The sequence below is a fragment of the Cyanistes caeruleus genome, chromosome 1 (genome assembly GCF_971803275.1).
Source record: "Cyanistes caeruleus chromosome 1, bCyaCae1.hap1.1, whole genome shotgun sequence".
Lineage (NCBI taxonomy): Eukaryota > Metazoa > Chordata > Aves > Passeriformes > Paridae > Cyanistes > Cyanistes caeruleus.
In genome coordinates, this window is record NC_141701.1 from 64802244 (window position 1) to 64825517 (window position 23274).

A 23274-nucleotide genomic window follows, 5' to 3' on the forward strand; every position below is an offset into this window, starting at 1 on the left:
GACTGCTGAACCATACATAATGTTATCACTGTAATAAATAATTCTAATAATTATTTTAAATGCAAAACAATATGATGACTAATTTTTAAAAGTGAGTTTGCTTGAGTTCTTACACATGCAGTGCATGTTCACTGCATTCACTGCACAGTTTACCTCTCCTGAACTTTTGAACTACTTGTGGTTGGTGCTCCTTCATTTTCTTCACTTACCAGTTACTAGCATTATTCTCTAATAGAGAAGCAACTTTTCCTAAATACCTTCAGCAGATTTTATTCTCTTCTACCATCCTTTGAGAACCTGTCTGAATCTGGTCATTATGACTCCAATTTCATCTCCTTTGTCCTTTTGCTGTGTTCAAGCCATGCAACTGATAATTAAAGCAGAATGAATCAAGGTGGGGAGTTGCCATCACAACAAGTAATTAAGCACTAGCAATGAGAGAAACCCAAGGCACTGAACCAGGGATAATGAAGGGTGTTTTTAATGGTATTTGTTCACTTTCCCATCCCATCAGCTTCTCACTGTAGCTCCTCCACTATAACCCCTGCCACTGAACTCTCACTTTTGGATTCTTCATTTCCCTCTCTGTTCCATACTTCCAACTTGCTGGAATGTGATTTCCTGAAACGGCTGCCTGTGTGCCTGCCTCTCTTTTTCAGCAAAGTGCTGTTCCTCTTGCAACAATACAAGTCTCATTATCCTTCTCCCCACATAATGAGCTATATACACATCAAATCCACTGGCTGACATCTGTTTTCCTGGTGGATTTTAGGACATTAATTATTTTACTATGAAAAATGTTCAGTGTGTTAATGGCTTGACAACATTGTGTGTGTGTTACAGACTGTTACTCTGTCACTTTGTTTCTGGTTTAAACCTGTAGTACAATATTCTATATTCTTTCCATTTCCTCAGGATCAGACCTTTCAGAACACTGGACACTTGCTCCATTCACAGGGGAGGAAAACCATTTATCCTCTTAGATCGTTCCTCTTTTAAGGAAAGACCTATCTATGAAATGCCTTAATCTTTTATGCTACATAACAAAAACTCATACACAAGCACCAAGAAGAAAACCTCTGCTGAAAAGGTGAGCTCATGGAGTTCTCTGATATGAATACTTCCTTTTCTGCAAGGAGGGAGAGATCCACATATTTCTGCAGCACCATTCCTCCTTTTTCCACTTCCCACAAGCAAGAACGGATTTTTCCAATCCATGATAAAAGGCAACATAACAATGGAAAAATATATCCACTTGATCCAGTGTTCTCAATCACATTTACATACACACATGTGCAACACTGATTTCTCTCAAGCACTCCTGCAGTATGAGTGCACCTCTCATTTGAGGCATTCATGCTCAGACCCCATTAAGTGCTTGCATGTATAATTAATTGCAGGGTATTACATACACACAAACTAAACTTCATTTTATCTAGCAAAGTACAAAATTCTGAGCTGTAAATTACAATGTACCAACATTTTAGAACCTGCTCAATCCACATGTGATATATGTCTGGGTGGTAAACTGTTCTAGTATGAAAAATATTATCACATGTTTTACCTTCCCTGGCATTTAATTCACTGTCACTTCATCATCCCAGCATCCCATTTGGTGCTACCAGTTTGCCTTTGATGGTCTGCATCAATATGAATGAAAAATGCAAGTTAAAACCCCCAAACATATTTGATATCTTGGATGAAGTGATCAAAGTAAAACAGGCTGAAAGGAATGAAACTCTCTCCCACACAACTTCATAAAAAGAGAACTATGAAGTATAAACACAGAAGTTTCAGAAATTTATCATTATGTTCAGACTAGAAAAGAATGCATGGACATTTTTTTTTCCTACCTTCATTTTTAAATCCTAGCCATAAAAAAGTTAATGTAACAACAACATGTATTGTAAGTAGGATCCAAATCCTATCAGGAGTGTGTATATATATATATAATATACATATACTCATACACAAGCACCATATATATATTTATATATGTATAGACATTAAACAGTCTCCTAAACTGGTTTTCAGAGATGGCAAACTAATAGCTATTTATCATTTCCTTTTTTTTTTTAATACCTAGAAATTTCTATTGAAACTTTACGTTGCTGTTCCAACTTTCTCAGCACAACTCTCTACAATTAAATACACTTTTCTACAATGCATCTATTTGACTGGCACAAACAGAGCAGGACACCATCTTCCTAACTGCTTCTGACTGCCAAAACCTTTCCAGGAATCACTTCCATGGTGGATGTCCCCGTGACAAAGAGTTTCTAGAGCCTTATGCAACCTTAACTCAAATCCTTTTAAATTTTGTTCACTATTTCTCTTGCACTGAAGGAGCCTCACATACTTCAGTGTAAGCAAAACTCCTGCTTGGTCAAACAGCTGTTTTGTGAGACCAAACAGATCTGTAGATGCATGCCCCAAGTAAGAATAATAAAATTCAGCAAACAGCACAATATAAAACTCTAGCCTTACTTTAATCTCACTTTTATATACTAGTAACATCGTTTTTTAAATACTGCACATTAATTAACAGTGCCATTAAGAAACTTAATGCTGTTGACCATTACTACACCCAATTATCTATTAATGAGCACATGGGCTATACATCAATTCCACCAGATTTTCTGAACTGTCTTCTCATAAGCCCAAATATTATTTTTCACAATAGAATATCTTAGCATCTTATTTCAAGAAATGTCTTATTGAAATTACTTTAATTTTTTGTTATATACCTCCTGACATATATTATTTCTACATAAAATGATAATTTATAATAATTTAAACCTTGTTTTTGAAGTGTCATTTGGGAAAAATTGAGAGACAAATTTTCATTTCACTGCTACTGGTGAAAATGCAAAGTAAGAAGGAAAATGAATTGCACTTACACTAGCATAATCAAGATCAATTTCTCATGTGGTAATAGTGTGGTAAGATAGGTCAAATTCAACTTACCTATCACATCAGATGTCCATGAGCCACAGTTCCACCTCAATCCAAAGAAAACTTGACCTGTTGAACATGAAGCAACACATTTTCACTCATGAAAAGTCTTGCCCTCTTTAAAACAGGTTAACAAACCATGGATTTCTGTGGGGAAGGATGAAAAGCAGTTTAACACCACAGACAACTTAGGATCCCAAAACTTTCTTTTCACTTCTTGTTACAAATTGAATATGAACAGATAACTTTGATTTCCCAGTCAGTGTTCTGTCTCATTTTAATATTTATACAGTGCTCACTGGGGTCCAGCATTTGGCTCTAACAAGTATCTCAGAAAGATGTAGAAAAGACCCTAGAGGTTACTGATTGTTAAAAATTGGTACACACAAATTCTTATGATGCTCTTTGAATAAATCTGCAAAGACCAGAAAACAAGACATGGTTTTCTTCCCTTCCTTCCTCTTTTCATCTTTGCTCCATTCTAAATATTTTCTCTCTCAGAGAAAAGTCAAAAGAAGGGGATGGAAAAGGGAAATGGAAAGAGACAATAAGGACTGTCAGGGAGATGAGGGGGCTCTTTTCTGCCAACAATACCATTATATCCATTGCATTTTTATAAAATCAGCTCTCTAAAAATCATAGCTGTCAAGTATTTAGTCCTTGTATATTCACTCAACCTGAGATCTTGAACAATTTTGCTGAAAAGTTTGTGCTTTAAAGCAAGACAAACAAGACTCCCTATCAGCTTGCATTCACAAAAAAGGAGAAATTAGAGGTGTCCAACACTCATAAATGTATGTAGAACACATTTATAATGCTAATATTCTTGAAAAGAAAGCAGCTTCAATTGTCTACTAGCATGACAGTAATATAACATCCATGTGAATTTGAGATGATACAACACCACAATCTCCATCTTTTGGTACACAGAACTGTAAGTGTGCTATATTAGCTGCCTCTCAAGAGAAGCACCAAACATGAATCCACCACTGCTGACTTGTATTGTTTCACTGACTCCACTTATGACACCTGATACTGTTTTTTTTTAATGAAATATCTATTAACATTTGCCTTCCTGTTTTTCTGTTGGTCACACGGATGCAGGAAACTCGACTGCATCAGGATGGCATCAGTAAGCAAAGGCTCAATCCCATTTCTACTCAACTGAGTGGCAGAATTCCCATTAACTTGATAGGGAGTTATAGCAGTGCCTGAATGACAAAATATATCCTCCAGTCCACCTTTTCTTGAAAGCTATCCAACAGTATTTTAAGATCTAACAGGGAGGGAAAAAAAATTTAAAAATGTAGTTTTTTAGGAGAGTTGAGACAGGAGATTATTTCCATGGCTTGTTTGTTTTGTGGTGAGTCATGTTTGCACATATCTAAGTGCAAACAAGAAAGTACAATCTAACACTATTACATGCTTCAAGGTTCAAACCAACAGTCTGGCTTTATAATGAATCAGGAAATTTCAGCAATAACTCCATCACAGCATACTTGCATGCTATGAAGAGGAAAGGCATGCAGACCATCAACTTTCTGCTATTGCCTGCAAGCAAATTGCTTTGTCACACACTTAACAGCTTCATGCAAGAGAAGAGTTACATATTCCTTTGCTCTGATTTGCAGCACTTGTTTTCTATTAGAAGGGTTTTCCTAGGGAACATTTCAGTAATTAAAAGAGATGAGTTTTAAGCCAGCTGGACAGCGCTGTGCAGTTCAGATTAAATGCATCCACCACTTGCAAACAACCGACCCAAAGCTGATTGTCCACCCCCACCCGTGTGAATTATACTTCCCTTGCTTTACATTTCCTGTGCCTTGAATATCTTTGAAGTAATATTTGCATTAGGTCCTCAGAAGCAGTCAAACCTCTGTCTTTGAAACTATTAGTAATAGGAAATGAAAGTAGCTCCTTTAGTTCCCTACTGATCTCAGAAAGGTCTCTCTGTTCATTTCCCCAAAGATGCATGGGTCCTGAGGGCTTTAGTGGGTGGTGCAGTCATTTGAGCAGGCTCTGCCAAGAAGAGCCATGAATGGGAAGGGCTTTCACAGCCTCTTTCTGTGAGGATCTGAAAACATTTTAAAGATGAGCGGCAAGATAAACACTGGAATATCTATCTCATCTATATAATATATTTGCTAAAGTCTGAAGTAAAAAAAAAAATAAAAAAAATTAATGCTTTAAGATCCATAATTTCTTTAAGAATATTGCTCTTTATGTTTTAAATCTATGGTGTCTTCCCCTTTATTTGAATTTTTGCTTAGAGGAAGGTTTACAAATCAAAATTGGTGTGACGGAAATATATTAGCAACATATTCAATCATTGGTACATATGTTTATGTAGATTAAAAAAATTAGCTTGAAAATTCACCAGGTTTAATACACAACATTTTTCTTCTTTCAATTTCAAACTTACTTCCTTATATGTAGAACTGAAAGCATTTTCTTTTTACATCAAGATGGAGTTCATGACTTAATCTTCTCTTTGCTTCCTTCTTTCAAAAGACCATCACCTTTCAGTGCACAACACAGTTATGCAATAATAATGACAGAAAAGGTCTGTGAGGGAATCCTGTTAGTTGTGCTGTGTGCTGTTTGTCTGTAATATGGCTGTTTACAATAGGAAATATTTTAACTTAGGACAAATCCATTAGAGTAGGAAATGTACTATATGAAAGCTGATACAAATACAACTGGAAAAAACGTGCAAGTCACACAAACCAATATCCAATTTCTTAAAAGAGTTAAAGCTTAAAGTGCAGTTTTCTCGATGAGCAAACTATTTGGCATGGAGTGTAATTCTGTTTTTCTCTTAAGGTTGTTTTACATTTGCTGTATATATTTTGTTATGTATTGTTTAATTCTCCCTCAAGCAACAATTTTAAGACCCTCAGCTGTAACTTATTACTCCCTAATGTCTGAGGCAAGATATTAATGTATTGTTTCAAGTACAGAAAACAACAGCAGCTCAGGTATCACAGTGCCTTTAAAGACAAAGACTCATTTACTGCTCTTTTGCTGTGCAGAGCTTCCCAATGAGCCAGTCATGACGGGATAAGCACAGCAAAACTACATGTACTGAAGAATAATCTGCTCACCTTCATGGGAAGGACACACAGACAGCAAAATTCATGCAAGACAAAGACAATGTGGGATCCCTGTGGTGGAGACTGCCATGTCTGTGGCTCCCAAGGAACCAGGCACCTTGGGGAGATGTTGCTAATGTGAATTTCAAGAGAAATTCCATGATGCTGCTTCTCTTTTCTGCCATCCATAGGATGATAAAACCCTGTGATACAGCAATTCCTGTTTCACAGCTGTGGCACATCAGGAAAGAGTACCTCAAAGCCAAAACACATGTGGAAAGATGAGCTCTTGATTTGGGGTCTAAATTCAATATTTCATTAATCATAAAAGATTGAACTGTAGTGATTAACCAAGACAAATTTTCACATTGCACTGTTTTCTAGCCATGAAATTCTGTAAAGCACTAGATAAGGATTGCTTCTTTCATCCAGAGCACCAGGAGACCACTGGCAATTTATCTGAGAGGACTTTAGATAGAATCAAAAAAACCAGTGTTGATTAACAGAACTCAGTATTTTATTTTAAATAGAGTTTAATGGAACTGAGAAATTAAAAGTTTGGGGATATGAATTATGCACTGCTTGTGCATTCAGAAAATACAGAATTAAGATGAGCAGGTCAAGTTTTTCTAAGACTGTTTCCAGCTAAGGCAATCTATGGACTTCTGAAAAAAAACACTGAAAACCAAAGCCAAAATGCAACCGACAAACCAAGTCAACTACCCAAACCTAAGAGATTGCCTAGTTAGATTGAATAGATTTGCATAAAGGAGAGGAGGAAAAAAATCAAACCCCTTTCTATCAAAACATTGTCATAATGTTGTGAGACCATTTTACAATGGAGCCAGGGAAGACTGCTCTATTCTCTTACGAAAAATACACACTTTTTTTTTTTTATAGAAAGCAAACCAAATTAGGCTTACCAAGAAACTTTGAATTTCATGGATGGCATTTTGGAACGCTTTATCTCTAAACTTTAAAAATGGTGCTACAAGAAGGTGGACCTTGTTAATTTGCTGATGTGATCCTGAGAAACATTGCAAGTTAACACATTTAGATAAATGAGCAAAGAAGTCAGAAAGTGGGGGAAAGAAAACATCTCTGAAATACAGCTCTACATCACAGTCACTAAAGGCTAAAACAAAGATACAGTTGCTAAAGACATCAACAGCACAATGCTTTACATGCATTTAAAGAAATTTATCTACAATAACTGACACTTGAATTAATGTTTTCCAGTATCACAAGTGAATTGAAGTAAACTACAATTATTGTGCAGACACATTTCTGACCCAGCAAAGTGAAAGCCAGTGATGCAAAATGCAATAACTTCCTAAAAGGCTGTCAGCCACAAGCTGCTGAGGCCAGGTACTGCATTCTGGAAACCATGATGCAGCACCTGTATCATGGGAGAGCATTTGTGCAATCAGAGGCATGAAAAAACTCATAGGAGCCTTGCCCTTGCATCTGTCAGGCTCCCATGGATCACTTAATGAAGGAACGGAAATGAAACACACTGCGTGTCAGGGACAGCATTAAAATGAAGCATTTAAAAATTCATGTCTGAAATGATAACAAATGCAAAAGTGTCCTGAACATATGTGGGCCAGATACTTGGTAGTGCCAAGCTGTGCTCTCACCAGGCTGTACTCAGAGAGGAGGTCTGCAGGCCTTAGTCTTAGGTTTTTTATACAGTTCTTTAATAACTCTGTTTAAAAATCAGATAGAGACAAAAAAAAAAAAAAAAAACCCCAAAAAAAACAACTGAGAAAAATATCTAAACACCTAAATTTCTGTTTATACATAGAAATATTTAAATACAACTTTATGCTACAAACTTCTGCCAACCATTAAAAGGTTGAGTCAGACTGGACCAACGTAAGTGTTGTAGATCTCCTCATGGCAGGATGTTCTTAGTTCTGTGGCTTTTCTTCTTTATTCATGAAATTCTTATACCTTAATTTTTTTGATAAAAAGTTTTTTTATATCAGGTAATAAAACTATATTCCTTGGGATAGGAGCAAAAACCAATATTTTTGCTTCTTAATTTTCTTCTCCATAAACTCATTCCTCATTTCAGAACTACAAAACATTAAAGGGCTAAAGTAAGACCAAAATATGGATGCCTTTAGGAGATCTTTGTTATCTTTCTAAACACTTTACCATCTGCAGTGTCCCTGCTTGTCAGATTTCAAAATCTAAGATCACAGCTATATGTGTGCATAGGCTCTTTAGCCTTCAACCCAGACATACAAATAAACTCTCAGAAACAATGCTTCAGATAAAGGCAAATGGCTTGGGATTGTCATATCTGATGAAAAACCTCATTCACAATCACTGAGTAAATCCATTATAGACGTTGACAGCTTTAGATCTATGCATTACGTTTTGGGGAATAAATGTCACTACACAGTTAGCCTTTATAGAGCAAAGCTTTGGTTTTCTATATAAATCTGCGTTTAATGAGCCTTGAAAGAGATGATTACTAAATAACAGCCTGCTGCATTCAAGCTCAACTGCCTCCAATTATATTGTTTATAATTATATAATTGTACAATATAATGTGTGTCCAACAATCCCTGAGTTTTATTGCTGCACAACACTATGACACCAGCGTAAATCACCTTTTCACTTTGACAGTCAGCCTATTTCACTTTGCTTAGTCAGCCCACACAAATGCACAGAGAACTGCACTTTTGACTGCTGAATGCATCAAATCAGCTCACCAGCCTCAGCAGAAATAAGAAAGTAATAGAAGTGGTCAGCTCACAAAGATGAAGGGGAAAAGAGCACTGTCTATACAAGGAAGCAAGGGAGAAACAAAAATAAAAAAAATAATTAGTACAAAACTCTATATCCTGTTTGTGAATTTTGCTTCTTAGCGTGTTTCTTGTTGGCAGATGCTTCCAGATATATCGTGCCTGTGCCTATCCAAAATACTCATGAGAACAAGTGCAAAGCAGTTAACATTAATAGGTAATGTTAATTAGTAGGTTCTTTGTATTATTCTTACTCCTATATGGATACTGCAGCATTTGCTGTAATGCCACTAAAATTAGCAAAAATCTTATTAGCAAACACACCATTATGCTGTTAAACACCTACGCAAACCTCTCCTCTTTCTCTACATTTCTCTACATTCAAAGAACAAATCTTCTTCTTTCTTCTGTCATTTGAAAACTAACCCAACTTCCAATCAGCAATTAATACACTAGTATTCAGCATGCAATTATAAACTCCTGCCACAGAAATTTAAGCCCCAGTCATTCATAACACTCCATTTTGACTTAATAGGGATCCCATTTCTTTGTTTTGAGAAGCTTTGTTACACACACCTTCCGGAGTAATAAAAGTCTTGTTTTTAATTGTGGCTTGAAGCCCTCTGCCTCCATCCTCTCTCCAAGCACATTCTCCACACAGGAATTTCTTCTCTTCTCTTTAGTCCATAAATTCTTACATCCAGACCACCTGGCCTTTTAATCAGTGAACCTCCAATACCACAACCCCCTGTCAGAAGGGTTCCCATCAGCACACAGCTATCTGCTACACTCACCCTCTCTGCTCTTTGCTCTTGGCTGCTTGTAAAGTGCCAACTTTGAATTGGCCTGTAGTGACTTTTAAAGCTTGCTGCCTAGTTTTACCCTGAATCAATACACTGAATTTTGACAATCTGAAACTTTGATCTTTTTAACATTTGAGTCATCCTGTGGCTACTAGTTGAGCCCTTAAGAGGGGACTTCAAGTGTAGGGTTTTACATCTTCTAAACCACTGCTGTCTGTCCTCCTCCCTCATCAGCATTTTCACACCTGTAAAATTACTCCACTTGCAGGCACCTGTACAGCAAGATGTCTCTCTCTGTGCTTGATGATTCAAATCACTGTCTTCTGAAATCCACTGCCATTATTCTAACAACTTGGACAATTTACTAAATTGGGGGAAACTGGTTTAAAACTAGGATTAATTTTTTCTGCATTACCAATACAATTACTGCAAACCCCTTTTCAGGTCCATTAACTTCAATATTGCTCATCAGTTCCTAAACAGCCCCTTAACTAGAGTCAATGACTATAGAAAAGCAAGGGATCTGAACTTCTCTTCAGTTTAGATGCTGTTTGGGAACTGCAGACTAAATTCAAAATCAACGTTGAATTATAATTATGCAGTTATATTAAAATAATAACTGCATCACCACCTTTGTTCTTCGGGAAATGTATCACCATTTTTTATCAAACAACCCACTTTTATATGCTGTTTCTTATAAAGATTCCTCCAACTGATCTTAATACAAATGTTTGTATTGTGTTGAATAGAAAAGTATCAGGTAGTGGAAAGCATGATCTCTGTCTCAAAGTTTTGTAAAACTGGCTGTCACAGCAAGAAACCCCACTTAAATGACAGACAGGCAAAAAATGACAATATTAACTTCCATTGAGATTTAGCTTGCCCATAGCCAAGCAACCTTGTTGAAGAGAATCCAAGCAGAAGCCAAGTAAAGGGAACACCCAAGGGCAGAAGGGAAAAGGTGCAGTGGAGAGCCAGCCCATGCAGTGTTCCCTAGCCACTGGTCCTCTTGGCCACTGCACCACCTGGGGCTGCTGATGAGACCACAGGGAAAGGCAATGTGCTGTCAGCAGAAGGTACAGCACCACCTTTGTTCCCAGAACAGAGTCCTCCACATCTTCCAGATCCCCAAAACTACTCCAATGTATTGACCCAATTTCCAATGGCTGTGCTGCCCTAACTAAAATATCTGGCGGAGTTTCTCACCCTGTCCTCCCCAGGTGCCTCTTCCTGGGTGAGCAGCTGCACCTTGCCTTGAACCCTGCTGCTCATTACAGCAACAGGAATGACAATGCTGGTGGAAGAGACACTTTCTGCTAAAACCTGAGAACGGAAATACACCTTCAATTGCTAAAGCTGTTAAACAAAATGGGATATTTCTAAAATTCAGACTACTTTCATTCACCATCTTGTTTCCAAGTCTTGGGGATTTACTCTTCTACATTTACAAGCTTTCCTCTGCAAAAATAATGGCTGTGTATTTTGGTTTCTTCAAAGTAGCAAGATTTCAATTGTTACCCTCATCCTTTTTTTGATTTTGCTGCAGGGGGAAGAAGGGTGAGTCTTGTATGATCTGCAATAAGGACAAATGACCATTCTGAGTGTGAAACCTTGAGGATGTTACCTGAGAGCAGCTCCACAAGACTCCACTGTTCATAAGCAGTGCCTGGTGCGTGAAATGATGATTTCCCCCATGTGTCTCAGTAAATAAACAGGCATCTATTTTTTTTTTTTTAGATAAACAGGTGTCTGAACTCTTTTCACCTGGCTTGTTTTCAAGCAGAAAATTAGGTTCCAGCAAAAGGGAGAAGGAAGCACATGGTTGGAGATGGAAAGATAGGACAGGGGCAAATTTAAAACTGGCAGGGGAGGCAGAAAAAAACAGGTAAAAATTTGCTACCAGCTGAGGAAAAGATAGATATGATAAAAAAAGCCCAAACCAAAGCAGGTTATATCTTAAATTTTTGATCAGTTTTCTTTCACACATAAAACATTACCTTTAAAAGGCTTTTTCAGTAGATGTATCTGCACTTATTTCTGCAAATTCAGAACTGTTGTAGTGATTTGGGTTTTGTCCATGTTCTTTAAAGGTTGTTTTCCTGACTACTAGACATGGACTCCTTGGACTTCAGAAATTACTGAATGGATGTTGTTTTGTATTTTCAGAATATCCATGTAATACAGGAAATTACCTGCTGCAGGACAACTGCTTCAGAAAATAAATTTTCATTTTCTTCTTTTTCTTTATATTATTTTTTTAAAACTCCTCTCTGGAGAAGTGGCAACATATACTGGAGTAGTCATGGCTTAAAAAGAAATAGTGTTTGTAAGCAGGAATGTTTAAATAAGAATGTACACTTCATATATATAAAAAAAAAAAAAAAAAGGTTAAACAGAAAGCAGAAAATATGTCAAATTTAACACAAAAGAATGTGTCTTCTTGTCTTAACCATTGATAAAGGCCATTTTCCACCACTCAGAGGTATAAATTGACAGTAGGTAAGAAAGCAGCTGAAAAGAATAAGCATTAGATACTAGAATTTTTGCTGAGAAATAGAAATCGTGCTACTCTGTAGATGATAGACATAGCAAACATTTCAAACAGATCTCATCTTACTGCACATACATTTGTGACCTGTTGCTTCCATAAGCACTGCTACCAGATGCAGCAATTTTCCAGTTTTCTGGTTGGATTTTCCAGTTACCTCACAAAAAAAAAAAATCTTCCTCTTCTATCTGCAAAAGTCCAGGAAAATGTACATTTAGCATGCCAAACTGTATTCACTTTAAGCCCTGAATTTGCAAAAGCTTAAAAGAAGTTTGAGCAATAAAAGCCTTCTATAATTTATTATTTTTCCTAGAATATGGGGGATAAAACGCACACTTGAAAGACTTCACACAGTTATGTACCCAGAAACGGTATTGCTGACAAAGAGCTGTTGGTTACTTTGACTTCAGTCTCAAATAATGTTTGAAAAAGTGCTCAACTATTAGCAAACTTTATATACATTAGCTTCCTGCACAAAGTTGAAGTATTACAAGAGGGTAAAATATTCTTGCTTCAACAGCTTCATCACAAAATCTATCTCCATTTAAGAAAAAAAGAATATGTTAGTGTTTGTGACTTTAATTTCCTTACTTCCCCTTTCCTTGAACAGTCTTGTGCCAAAAATTTGCACAATAGGTTGCTTTAATTTATTCAGTTTTACACAAAAATATTTCACATTTTTCTCTAGCTTTCAGGTAACCCAGAACAACAGAAGGGAAAATATGTTCTGTTTTCTTCCCCTATTTGGTGGATATACATTGATTGAAACAGAAGTGAAAGTAGAAGTCTTTATTTACAAGTTCATCAAACCTGGTATGCTTTACTCTGATTCAGAAAAGAGCCTGTAGATGCTACAATGTATTTGAATCCATAATGGCATAGATTAAGAAAAAAAAAAAAAAGAAAAAGTAAAATCAGTAAGGTCTGTTTTAACAGAACAAGCTAAAACATTTCCTAAAAGAAATAGAAATGAATAAAGAAAATTCAGTTAGGAGTTTTTCCATCAATATTAGATTTTGCTCAGTACTGCGGTTCTTGTCCTTGCTGACAGGTAAATACATTACTGCAAGTAACCAATAAACATCCCTTGATCAACACTACAAGTCCACATCAGGAATTTAAATGTTCATGTCTTCTTTATAAAATTATTTCACACCTACTGAAAACACCCTTCTCTCCAAGCTTTTTCCCCACAATCCTTTCTTTCCTTGAAAAAATAGTTTCATTAGCCAGGGAAAATTTTATTAGCATAATTTTTAAGGCTACAGGGTATCAGGCAGTCATTAATGATGTCACAGCTATAATAATACACAGTTCATCCATTGGTCACACACATTTTGACTGTGCAGGTCAGGCAGGAATAGGTTCAAATACTGTAAAACTTGAAAGTGACAGCTTTTCCATCTCACATGTAAAATACATGGCTGATTCCAAAGCCTGAATTCCTGGGTGTTACACTGATAGCAGGATCAGCTGGCTTTCCATATGGGATTCATCTGCAAGAAGTCTCAGAGCTTGTCAGCACTGGTGTTCCAGGATGTCCACATGTTTTCCACAGTGGCATACTTTACTTCTGCTACCTAACAGGAAAAAAGGGCTCTCTCCTGCCCCTGAAGCAGTAAGAAGGGCTGTTCTTCAGCCCTGCTTTCTGAGCCTTCTGCTTGTGCCATGAGCAAGGAGGATTGCTTCAAAGGGCAATGCTTGCTCTTAGGGGGTTTTAAGATTAATTTCAAGCTTCACCTGTGCAGTCAGATCTTGCATCATCTGGCAGCTGTTCAAGAGCCCAAAATGCCAATGGCCATATGTCCGGAGCCTATGCCCAAAACAATCTTTAGTTTTTTGTAGGAAGTGCTTGTTCTTGCAGGAACTGAGATCCACCACTGAACTCTCTTCCCTCACATTATTCATTCACCTTGGAAAGCAATTTATTGGCTCAATGGGAGAAGAGGTAACTCCCTACCTTGCAGAAAGGAGAAAGGACAACCTAGTTGCCTTCTGTGAGTTCACATGGCCTCTTTGAACTCCTCACAAAGCTCCACTGGGAAGCTGCACTGAAGCATTTTCAGGACTCTGGAGTGGTGCTCTCCTTTATGAAAATGCTGACATTATGGCTGTGTCTTCTTTCAAAGATTTTGTCACAGTTAAGACAGGCAGAGTTTCCCTTCTGGGCCCACCAGTAATTCTCTGAGCTGTCAACCAGCTCTAAAAGCACAAGATAATATTAAAAAAGAGGCATTTGCCTTAACTGCCTGCTACTTTCCAGAAGTTGTTAAATTCTCATACTTCTTTTTTTAACCAGCCTACTAAAACCATTCATCTGACGCCTTTTCTTTTTCTTCCTTTTCTCATTTTAATAGTACAGATTCAGTTTTTAGCTCTGCCCCCTCATACAAATGTTTCCCTGCCTGAAGTCTTATGAATACTGCTTGGACTTCTTAGCAGGACTCCCTTGTATGAAATAGGACACTTCATTTTTCTTTTTTTTTAAACTGTGCTGTATCTCCTGAGCTGACAACTAAGGGATGCAGCCTGGTTTTGCATAGGAACTGAGATGTCCCATTTTCCCACAGTATAACTCACCCCACAAATCAAAAAGAAATTATCAAGGACCAGCAAATTTAGGACACATGATGCCTGTGTACTGAAGTAGCTCTTTAGGAACAAGACTGGGTCCAATCAGGCAGCTAGGATGAGCAAGGGCTGTGCAGGACCATTGCTATCTCGACAGAAAACTGCTTCAGCCTGTATCGACTTCTGAAAGCAAGTACAAGACAGACACATGGATGTGCATGGAACCAGCCTGGGTCCCAGGGAGATTTATTTCCCCAGACTTCAGTCTGTAAGACCCACCCTAGAGTTCTTCCAGAGCTGGCCCTGGAAGCAATCTGTCCACCTCACACATATTTGAAGGTGATCTGTGAGATGGGAGCTGGTTCCCTGTTGCCTGCTATGGGTAATGGTGTCAGTGGGCAGCACTGCCTCCTGCCCTGCACCAAAGCATTGCCACCCTGGGGAGACACAATCCCCTGCCATTAACAGATTAGCAGGAATGAGGGTGTGCAGTTATTCTCAGCTTTAGTGGTGGAAGAACATCATCAAAATAATTGGAACTGAAACTACACCCACACTGATGCTTCAGATCCAAATCCCACATTTTCAGGAAGAAAGCAGGATGAGGAGGAGTTTCGTCCTTTGTATCTCATATTTTCCCTGTGAACATTCAGAGTGAAAAAATATGAAATGCAATGGTCTGCTGAGGCAATTATTTATGACAAAATGGGGCCTGATATTCTGTGTATTGAGGCAAACTACTGCATGGAAAATGGTGATGCAGGATAATGTAACACTGTTATGGCACATTTAGAAATTCTAAATACAAGTATGTTTAGGGTTTTTTTTAATGTCTTGGCTTAAGGGGATTCTGAATCCCCTAAAAACATGCTTTTTTTCTATATTCATGTACCAACCTAATTAATTCTATTTTGAAACATATAAACTGATGATATTAATTTTAACACACAAGTTCTAAGACAAACAAAGTTTCATGTGTCTCAAATGCTTATATAGCAGGATGTTTCTTGGTGGAATATTTTTGCTGGTCCCACACCTCCTTCTTAAAGAAGATGATTATTAAGATAATCTTTATCAAGGCAAAATTTGGAAACAAGACCTATACAAAGTCAGGAATTTCTTACTACCCTTTCCAAAAGAAATACATTCTAGGAAGTACAAAACAAAGATGAAGAAAATCTGGCATCATTAATGTAAAACCTTGTACCTTGGACTAAAGATGAGGGTACTTTAACCTGTATGCTGACCTGCCATGAGTGTTATTCAAAAAGCAAGGTCAAGTCTTTAACATCAGAACAGAGTTTTTGTACATTTTTTAAACATAAGTGACAGTGTATTATAAACCAATTCATGAGATCAATACTGAAACTGTTAGAATAAGAGATATCTGTTTTCCCTATCCACAGAGCAATTTAGTTGCTCTACATCACATTGCCAAAAATTATAGTTTTGATCTCTGTTTTTTCTGAGATTGGCCCAAAAGGGAAAAAAAGTTGAGAAATCATGGGCAGTAAATGCAATGCAAAGATTTTTTAAAAAAAATATAATATGTTTTAGATGTGATATCCCTTTAAGTGAAGGAGAACTTTAGATAGAATCCAAGGATGTTACTGTTCTCAGTTTACAAAATCAAATTCTTCAAATCCACAGGGCTCTTTTCCACTATTTTTCTAATCTGATTTATGAGGTGACTAGTAATGATGATTACTATTAGTACTTATGATGCCATAAAAATATCATTAACTTTATTCAGTCTCTTCCTCTGTCCTATCTATCCTCTAGTTTACATTTGCATTGGTTAGTATAGAAAAAGAAAAGGAAAATCAGGAATCTTTCCATGCCTAAGCTCTACAACTCTATAAATTCTGTCTCAGAAGAATTACATGGATGCACTAGCAAGTTATAAAACGAATAAAATATCTCCTATAACAGAAAGTTTCACTATAATTTTCAGCCATCACAGACACGTTGGTGAAAATAAGGCGGATATTGATCTTATGCATTTTGAAAATTGTAGGTGAAGACCTCAGATATAATAGCCAGGGTGACAAAAATACTATATTTTTGGTGCAATTTTAGACAGCTACAAGATGGACATTAGAAAGACTTTCCATAGTTGAAACTGTTTGATTTTAATTACTGTTTTCCAACCCCCTTTTTTTTTCTGAAACATATTTGCAAGTTTTTGCTTGTGAAAAAATTCTACATCAATTACTAGTAAGGGCATAACCCACCATTGCTGCAGAGCAATGAGAGCATGATGATAAAACCTGAGTTTGGAGCACCATTTCACTGCTGCCAGTATCCTGGGGGGATTTCAACATTTTGTTTAACGTCACAGAGCTCACATGCTTTGGGATACAGAGTTGTGGATATCTGTTGTCAAATCACATTCCATGAACTTTAAGACAGGCTCTCTCAGCCCAAACATGAAGATCTATCTATGAATTAAGCATGGAGGTGGGAGATGTTGAAAATATCCAGTTCTTTACCTTGTCACAATTACTGGCAGATTTCCATTGAAACTTCAAAGACATGCATAGCTGAAGGTAAATCAAACAATGTGAGTGATGCTACTGGAAAAGGTCTGAGTTTGCAAGGATCTTTCAACAAACCACAGTTCATGTTCTGTGTTGCTAAGGAGACCTCCAGAGTAATAGATTATTCATTAAACAGAAAAAAATAAACAAAAAATGCCCCCAAACAAACAAACAATCAATCAAACAATACGTTAATTAGAACGGGAGTCATCAGAATGAACACTGTGTGAACATACACAGTGAAATCTGAAACAGGTAAATCTGCTGTAGGCATTCTGGTTCAGGTGCTTAAAAATCACTCCTGGGCATCTATATAGCTCTCCCTCAAGCCAATAAACATTTGCTTATGTAGCTTTACTGAAAAAATGTTATTGTTTTTCCATGTTTTCCAGTTCATCTGAAATCTGCTCATTTTTTCCAAGTTCTTGATTTAAATGTTTTGTACTTAAAAAAATAAAATAGACACACCAAAGCTTCCCTGACCTCATGAATATTCAAATTACTATTCAGAGAAGTTTACGTTATGACTAGTTTGTATTTTCTTGGGATTCCTACTAAATGAGAAAAAAATCCACCATATCTACTTAAAAAATTCCTCAAGACATGGCAAGTAAAATACTGGATACTATTCAGAATTAATGCATCCCCAAACCTTTTAAACCATTTGAACACTTCAATATGGAGTCAGATTGTCCCATTGATTATTCTATGTGATAGAACTGAAACTTAAAATACAGCACTAAAGTGAAAAATTATGCATTCTGGTGGAAGAACTTGTCGCTGCACTGCAGTCACAGTTGTCACCAACACAAGATTTGACTGGGCAATGTTCTTTTTCCCTAGTCCAAGCAAAGGAGAATATTTCCAAAGAAATCACCCTGACACAATCTATTTTGCACTTGCACTTGTCTGTCAGCCTTGCTCTGTAGCCCCAACTACATCAAGGCAGAAAAGGAGCTATTATGGCTTAACTCCAAACAGCAACCAAGCCCCTTGCAGTCACTCATTCTCTTCCCCTGGCTGGGATGGGGCAGAGAATTGGGAGAGTAAAAGCGAGACAGCTGGTGGGTTGAAATAAAGACAGTTTAATAAGGAAAGCAAAACAAGGAATTCATTCACCACTTCCCATGGGAAGGCAGGTGCTCCATCCACAGGAGAGATGGACTCCATCACACCCAGTGGTGACTTGGGAAGAAAAATGCTATCACTGAACATCCCCTCCTTGCATATTCTCCCCAGCTCTATAGGCTGGAGCATGATGCTGTATATATGGAATGTTCCTTTGATCAGCTCTCTCAGCTGTGTCCCCAACCAGCTCCTTGTGTATCCCCAGCCTCCCCTCTGCTGGGGTGGGGTGAGAAGCAAAAAGCAATCTTTGGTGCAAGTGCTGCTCAACAGAAACATTACTATTTCTGTATCATTCTGAAAGAAATAGAAACATTTATATACTTTTATACTACTCTACTCTCGTATATTTTTGCTCTCGATGCAGAAATATAAATATTCCAGGCAAACAAAATTAAGGAGATTATTATTTTGTTGTTTCAAGTTTCATGACTACATCTCTTCTGCAGAAGCCAAAATGTTTCAGTCTCTTTGGATACATAAAAGGCATTTTAAGTGCATTTCCCATGGAAGTCACACCTTTTGTCACAGATTTTCCATTACTTAAAAATAGTAAATGAAAATAGGTAATTTACCCAAGTTCACAAAATACAAGTAAAAACAGAACAAAACCAATCTGAAGGACAGTGGGCTTAAATTGTTTCTAAATGCCTTGTGAAACACTTCTGAGGTAAGAAAACAGGAAACATGTAAGAATTAGATATTTTACCCATGCCCTTCCTGAGTTATTGTAGTAGTAATTAATGACATGGTATTACAGTATTATCTTGTAGTCAGCTAAGCAACAACAACTATAGTTGAATCATCAGAGCACGAGTGAGTTGCAGGAGATTAACACTTTTACAAGTGGCAACGTTCAGTTCAACTTAATTCTTCAGTCCTGAAAATATCATTCACTCCTGTGTCACAACGCAGAATCAAAGCTCCATAAATATCTCTAACCATCCTAAATAAATCCTGAACAGAATGTTGAGAGTACCTCTGAGACAGATTCAGAAAAGTTTGACTGTATCCTGAGGTGCTGGCAGCCCTTATTATTAGCCTACCTATAATTTGCTGCAGAAAATTTCTCTCACACATATGCAAAGACAAACAAATGTATAAGTGTGGTTTGACTATATTCCAAAAGAGAAACCAAATTCAGCTGTGTCACTTAGCCTAAGTCAGGCACCAGTAGGCAAGCCACCACTGAAGCAAAGCTTAGAGTGAGCAGCAGAGCTCTGCCAGAAAACTCCAGCTACTTTACAGGGGGCAACAGTGCTGTCACTAGATGACAGCCCCAGCCTGCCCTAGCTGATATTCCTCCCTGGAGCTGGATTGCACAGGGACAGCTGGAATATCTTTGCACGCACTTCTTTTCACTGATGTTTTTTGCCTGCAGCTGAGCAGTAAGGCAAGTATGTGCTGAGCACAGAAATGCCCACAGCTTGTATGTGTGGTTTCTCAGTTTTCATGCAGACCAAGCATCCTGTTCCTATTTCCCATCAAAACTGACTGCAAGACAATCAGGGACATGGGAAAGTTTTTTTGTTCACTCAGATCCAGTTCTGAAGATTTGACCATGTGTCAGTGACAGATTTTGTTTAGGACCCTCTGAAAAATGAAAAGGCCATTTTCTGACTTGTGGTGATGATGAAGCTGATAAGCACAGGGATGGGGAGAAACCAGTATATTTATATTTAGCAGGTAATCAGGGCTAACAAGGGGGAAAAGCTCCACCACTTACAGGAGTGACTTGGTGAACCACTGCAAGGACCCCAATTCAGCATTTGGACCCTTTTAGTTACACAGTTCACCATGCTGACATACCAGCTTAATACTGAAACAGCCTGCAAATGTACAAATACTTTCCCCAAGACACCACTGCTTCTTCAGGCCTCATGGGACTCCTTGCAGCACATTTCACCTTCCATATTAGGCTTTAACTCAACAGTGCACTACTTCCTCACAGATCTGGTTCTCCTGACCTTGCCCCAGAACACATGTTTACGCTGGGGCCAATGTGGATAACACAGTGAGGCCTCAGCAGAGGAGTAAGCAGGTATAGACCATGCAATGGAATGATAAAACCAGTTCCTAAAATCTGGTCATTTGATCAGTAGATATAGCAGAAAGGTAGCACCCTTTGAGTGTTAAGAGTCATTGTTACACCCCCAAAAGTGTTTTTTTCTACCAAAAAGGTAGAAAGTAAGAGTACATACATTTGTGTTGGAAAGAGAGACCATGACATTAAGGGAATGTATATAAGTACCTAGACCTAGATAGGGACATATCACAGTAGGGAGTGAGGATGGTAGGAGATTTAACTATGAAACACACAGCTGATAAGATGGTATGTGTAGAAGCTTACCCATTTAATTGATTTGGGCATTCCTCCAAAAACATAGAAAAGTCATAAACTGGTATCTTCAGAGTCATTTGATGACTGCACACAACAGCTGGAAAAGTGATGGGAATTTATTCTCTTTCCCAAACCCCTTAAAAAAACCCCTGCTTTTCCTATTAACATGTCCCTGGATGCAAATGACAGGCAGATTACCAGAAGTGAGGGTTTCAGATTATTGGCAAATTGCAAGGAATTATTCCTTTTATGATTCCTAGGCACACTCCAAATTTACAAATACAAGTTTCAGTGATGAAAATGACAGCATGATCCCCTCACCTCAAATGAGTAAAACAACAACAAAAGAAAAGGTCTTCAGAAATGGAAAACTATTTCAGTGGAAACCCATCTGTCAGCTGGCCACTCAGAGATTGGTGCTACTCACTTGTAGCACCAATAAATGATCATTTGACATGCTGCTGTTGACTTTCATTAGTCACCTATTCCCCCCCAAGACATCATGCTAACTTAAAGACTCAATCTCATATTTCTTATTTTATTCTTACCTGATTCACTTCAAAATCATTCAGTAAATACTTTTTTACTTTTTTCAGTAAAGACTAAACACTGATGAGGAAGCTACAGTTTTACATTTATAAACCTTCCACAATTGGAAACATCATAAAGAGTTACATATTATAAAAGTAATTACTCCCAACTATATATCATAAAGCAAGAAAAACAGAGGTCTAAACAAAGTGTTTTGATACTTTTTAATGTGGATTCTTTGATTTTGCAGAGCTCCTTTACATGGGAATTTCTGAAAGTATTAAAAAATAAGTATTATTATTTATCATGGATGAGATACTTGGCTTTACAGGAAGCTAGCTATTCATCAGCTTCATAGTCCTCCAGGGTATATTGCACACCTACATGGTACACCTGACTGCTAGGCCTGATCTTTCTTTTTTAAGCTGGCAAATGAATAAAAAAGCCCACGTAAATCCGACAACCCTCAGTTGGATAAATTTCTCAGAGGCTTTTACAAAGAGAGTTTTATTCCCACAAAGAGCCAAAAGAAGCACACACCTCATTAAATTTTTGCCAGATAAAGAGCCTGTCCCCTCTCCTGTCCCTCAGATTTATCATAGAGACAACTGCTGAGTAAGGAAGAAAACTATATTTAAAAAAAAAAAAAAATTATCCAGATTCACTAGATGGAAAAAAGAGAAAGAGTACAGAGTCCCGCAGGATGTAGTAAAAAATGCATAACTTTGAATTTGAGTGCCTTGCTCAGTAGCACTAGGGAAAGTTTCTAAATATGAAGAAATAAAACATACTATCTACACTGTCTTTCTGGAAGCATATGCATGGAGGTCTGGTCAGAGGTTGGTATTTCTACCTCCTCATTATTATGTTTGGATATTTTTTAAGTCCATAAGGAGGTTCTCACAAAAATTCAAATCAGCATGGAAGGACAGAGTAACCACAAGCTCAGTAAAATCACTCCTGCATGAAGCTTTATGAAGTCATTGTCCACTCTGAGAGCACTGGATGTGGCAATTCCTCTCAGATGGTTTTAAAGTGTTGCAAAGTGTTGGCTCAGTAGTGCTTTCAGTGGTGATTCTTAGCCATCACTCTTCTTTGAAGCATCTTTTTACTAAAGGCTGTTAAAATATACGGATTTCCCCATCTGGCTTTCACCTTGTTTCAAGACTGGGATGTGGCATAAAGACACTGTTTTCTTTTGACTGATGATCTTCATCTGCAGTAGGGCAAATGTGCAATGAACGAACATGAATTTCAGCCTACCAGCCAATTCTCTGGGACTATCTCTTTTGGTTGAAGTAGCCAGAAACCCAGAACAAGCTCAAGAGCACAAATCCTACACCCTGTGGGGTTTGCTTCTTTCAGGAGGAAGAACACAGCTGCCCTGACCAACTTTTTCTCAAACGGCAGAGCAGGCTGAGATTTTCCTAATGAAATCACATCCATGTCAGGAAGAACTCCCTACTAAGACCAAGCCCCAGGTCAGCAAATGCAGTGCCTGTCATCCCCCCACAGTCATCCCATTTCAGAGGTAGCGCCGCTTCCAGCTCCTCCACGAGGAGACATTTCACCCGGCAGCCTGCACTCTCCATGCTTCTCCTTGCACCCTGGGCACCGAGGAGGTGCCAACCAGGGGCCTCATGTGACCTTGTCCCTGCTATTCCTGTGCCCATGTCATCCTCTGTCCCCAGGATGACTGGACACTTGGGACATGCTGTCACAAGCAGCCAACCTTAAGACTCTCTCGCTCTCCAAGCAGGCCTGGGCCTTGCACCCCACTGTGGCTTCTGAAAAGGCTGGACCTGAAAGGAACTTGCCAACTATTTACTTACTAATTTTTTTAAATGAAAAATTATGATCTCGATGTGGGCTGGAAACATTTTGACATTGTGGGATGGGAAAAGTGGTTGTCTGGCTCAGGTCTGTTGTACACACCCTCCCAGACTGCATGCCCCATCCCCGCTTCGCTTCAGCCCTCTTTTCATTTCACAGTTAACACCATCTCTTCT

The 23274-nt window shown here is 38.0% G+C and overlaps 1 protein-coding gene across 3 annotated transcripts in view; it reads right to left on the reverse strand.

Moving 5' to 3' along the window:
• Positions 1-23274, reverse strand: part of LOC111925338 (poly(rC)-binding protein 3-like) — a 484117-nt gene that overhangs the window by 299677 nt on the left and 161166 nt on the right. For all 3 annotated transcript variants that reach the window (XM_086896324.1, XM_086896438.1, XM_086896448.1), the window contains one exon: positions 2968-3024. The gene's annotated coding sequence lies outside the window, so the exon portion shown is untranslated. The remainder of the gene's footprint in view (positions 1-2967; positions 3025-23274) is intronic.